This window comes from Leptosomus discolor, chromosome 7 (genome assembly GCF_034619465.1).
Source record: "Leptosomus discolor isolate bLepDis1 chromosome 7, bLepDis1.hap2, whole genome shotgun sequence".
Taxonomy (NCBI): Eukaryota; Metazoa; Chordata; class Aves; order Leptosomiformes; family Leptosomidae; genus Leptosomus; species Leptosomus discolor.
Window position 1 is genome coordinate 21,554,452 of NC_141397.1, and position 4,464 is coordinate 21,558,915.

The window sequence follows — 4,464 nt, forward strand, 5'->3', positions numbered from 1 at the left end:
AAATAATTTCCTTGAATCCATGAACAGACTGGAGATATTTTAGTCAGTATGAATGAATAATTAGAAAATAATGAATCACTAAATACATTTCTTCACTATACTCATTGCTCACAAATTCTTAGGAAAGCATAGCAGGGAATTATCACATTTAATTGCAAAATGTAATATGTCAGGGGCAGGGGGAGGTGGGTTTTGATGATTTGTTCTGGCCAAGCAACTAATACGGTCATGGAAGATAGGGATTAATACTTCATGTTTATACTGCGGTGCTTAGTAAGCTAAGTTTGGTGGAAATGAGTTCCCCTCCTTCATAAAGCAAATTCTGTAACTGAACAAGTAAATAAGAAAATAATCTATTATATAATTGAAATTTGGCATTAATAAAGACACAAATATTTAGCCTTTAAGTTCAACACAAAGTCTGCAGAATTGTTTCAGTTCTCAGATTTAAGTAGAAGTTATATGCTGTCCAGGCATTTTACACCAAGTCCAGCATCACTGCTCACGACTCTTTTCATTCGTACTCCTGTGCACTACAAAAGAGATTACAACCACAATGACGCTCCAATCAAAATATTTGCCATATTGTCATATCAAAATTTGATGCTTTCCCCTATTTTATCCTGGTTCAGAATGATTTAATCTCAGCAACTATTGGGGCCAGATCCTAATTTTGGGGCTCATAACTCTTTCCCTGCAGGCAGAAATTTTAAACTCTTTTGTGCATGAGTGGCACATGGGAAAATGCCGAGGCACACTGCCCCTCAGCCTGCACAGTGCAGCACACTGACAGAGGGACAGCACTGTGCTAAACCACTGTGCATTATCAATCCTCAGTGAGTGCAGATAGGCTGGCACAGCTGATCTTTAACACCAGGAAGCTAAATCAAGCTGAAGTGATGCAAAGAGTTTACAGGTTACACGTACATCTAACATACACAACCCAACATCACTGATTTCAGCTGTTTTCAGCTTTGTCAAAAATAATCTCAAATATTGTCCTTTGCTAATGCATATGTTAATACTTTGATTATACATGTGTCAGAGCATTTGATGAATAGAAGCCCATAAATGTAATTTTTTCAATGAAATCCAGGAGTGTGACTGAGCTCAAAAATTTGCCTTACATAGCTATTCCACATGGAGACATCATTTCCCAAACATAGAGCTGTTTCCAGAAAATGCTTAGTTGAAGTTCCATGGAGATGACTTATGTCTCCAGTACAGGGAAATGCAGGGGTTAGGCAAGTATTGCTATTACAGGTCACATAAGAGAGTAGCAGTATTTGAGGGTGATATAAATCAGAGCCAAGTTCCTCCACATGATGATGACCACAGTGTGGAACATAGGAAGTGAAGACAGCTCAGCATATTTCAGGAGATAAAATATTTCTCTGTGCTCTTTTTGCTCAGGAAGGTTTCAGTGTGGATTGGCTCACCATTTCAACAGACTTTTCCTAATTCCCTCAAAATGGGAGAAAATTTGTTAACTCTTCTGCGCATAGTCTGATCTACCCCCTTGTTGAGGTAATATTAACAGATTTGCCATATTTTCAGAGAATGAGGCCATACGCTAAGAACAATTCTCTCTTTTTGTCTTACCTTTAGGTGTTCACTCCATGATCTTCAGTGTGATCAGCTTCATGAAACTCCTCCCACACTGTGAGGTGACTACAGTTTAACATTTCTCATTAACTTCCATCAGCATGACCAACAGTCTCCTGATCTCTGTCAAAAGAAAACATTCCAAAGTACAACAAACCAAAACTATAGGAAGCAGTGATTTATGCTTCATGAACATTTGCTTTATTTTACCAAGTGTTAGAGTGCAAATGCAACACAAAACCAGAATAATTTTTCAAGATCTATTCATTCCAAAGTGACTTCAATAGAACTAATTCAATAATGTAATTGTAGTTAGTGTTTTGAAAGGCTATAGCCTTAATCTACAGCAAAATTGGAGAATACCTCAGAAGGAGTGTTGCCCTCTTTTGAAGACTGAGATAAGAACTACCAGAATTGGTGAGGGAAGCAGTGCTTCAAATGCAGCCCCCAAAAGGAGGAGTCATTGCAGCATCATTATACTTTATTTTGTACAAGAAATAATGAAGCATTTTACACAAGCAGATCCCAGAAGTTACAAAAATGAGGATAATGGCTGTTCGTTTACCTAAGCGACGTCTTTCTTCTTCTTTTCTCTGTCTTACACATGCACAAATACCCCACCACTATACAGAAGGAACATGAGACTTACGGCAAGACTGGACCATGGATATAGACCTGAGAAAAGCCTACAAACTACCAGGCTGGCTACCTCGAAGACCTGGCAGGCAATGGGCTGACCCAACAAGGCTTTCAGATATTGAGCCATTCCATCTCTTTCCAAAGATATAGCAAGACCAAGTGTTAATTTTGAGAGAAAAATAATTTGTGGTTTCAAATAGCTTTTCAAACGCCTTTCTTTTGTTATGTTACCTTGATTGTATACTCTGATTTGATCATATAAAGTCTGTGCTTCAAGAAAGTTGTAAATCCATGATATTCTTGACATTAACAACAAAAAGATCTTACAACACAAGATAAAAAAATCCAGAGCTACATGCTAGTTAAAACATGCAGAACGTGCTGGGCAATCCTTCACTAGTTACATTTCCTAATATCGCTATTGTGAAAACAGTTTGTGTTCTTACTACAAAATCTGGATCAGAACAATAAGATGCAACCAACATTTGAGAATAGCAGACACTTCTTTGCTCAAAGAACTAGCCTTTCCTATTTTTTTAATTTTCTCACAGTGGACAGGACCTTTGTCAACAGCCTTGTTTCCCGTAGATCATTTCAAAGAGAAACAGAGTAATAGATGAGATGCAGAAAATTTTGACATTGTAGCTTCCTTTCCTTGGACGAGGATTTTAAAATGGATGCTAAGCCTATGAAATATATATTTCTTATTAGAACTACAGCATAAGCAGATAACTGATACTTCATAAGCTACAAAAGAATCAAAAGAATTAAAAAGATCCCTTTCCCTGTAGCAACAACCAGAGTTTCAGAATTCTCACTGTAAAAGCCCATTCTCTTCTCAGCAGGGCCCAAGCAACAATTCCTGCACTTCTTAAGCCAGCATAGGAAACATAGTTCATCAAGAAGAGTTGTAGTTAGATTTCACAGCAAAGAAGTTCAAACACAGAGACGGAAATAAATTATTCCCTCTAGTGAAAAAATGCAACCCCTTTTACCATAGCATCCAAACAAGGTTAAAAAAGTTTTCCAACAGAATGAGACAATCAGTTCTAGCTGCTTCTTAATGCAAAGAAGAACAAGCTTGTTTTTTCCATGCTACCTTAATATCCATAACAGACACCAGCAGAAAGCCTTCCTAGGTCTGCCAACCCTCATAGGAGAGTTAGTGCAAGTTACTTATATGATTCATCTCAAAACTATGCAGCTGGTCATCACACCCCCCTTAACAACAAGTAATTTTAAAAATTTGCTAAAAGAAAGCAAATAGAGAAGAAAATTTTTAAGACTTCATCTATATCGGTATTAGACTTCTAACAAGACTGTAGCCTTGGCTGCCAAAAACAAATTTCTAAGCATCCTCTCTTCTGTTCTGAACCAGTTACTATTTCTCCTTTTTCTGAACTTGTGCCAACTTGTGTTGCTTGAGTCACTTTTAAAGTTTTGTTTGCCAGATATTTAGAAGTGGAAGTTTAAGAGCAGTAAAGGTGGTCTCATTCTTTTACGGTCAAAGGCAAGAGTAACTATTCTGCTGGTTTACTAGACTGGACAAGGGTCCCATAGAAAATGCAATACAGAGCTGAGACATTCTTTATGATTCTCTTTAGCCTTCAGTTCCCAGTTCCTTCCCTCCTTCCTCATCCAAATCTATCTCTCAAAAATTTTCAGAACTGCATGAAGACCCTTCTTCTGTCCTACAGATCTGTCTGATCTAGGGGCCTTAGCCCTTCAGTTCAGCTATGGAAGTGCATCCTAAGTTTGATATTTTAAAATTTGATTTCCAAACTAAGATACTTCTGAATTATTTTATTCCCTCATCCCTATTCAGCAGAAACCCCATTACACACATTCTTTATAATGTTTTTTGTTCTTAGGACTATCACTGTAGAAACACAGAAAGGAAGACTTCCTTTATACCTTGCTTACTCCAAGGAAAAATAAACGTCAGTGTTCACTGAGTCTGAAACACCAAGCCCAGATCTTGTTGTATGGATATAAATTGTGGATGTCAGTGAATAAATAATAAAACACTCTAAATTACGTTTTTCTACAACTGCATCATCTGACTCCATTTAAAAAATCTGTCCTATAGTTTTTTTGCAGGTATGAAACCATAAACAGTTTCATTTCAGTTCCTCTTAAAGAAGAAATGGGCAAAAAAAATGAAAGTTCAGCTTTGGAGTTATTTAGAATGCATAGGAAAAGATTTCATGCTTTTTTAAT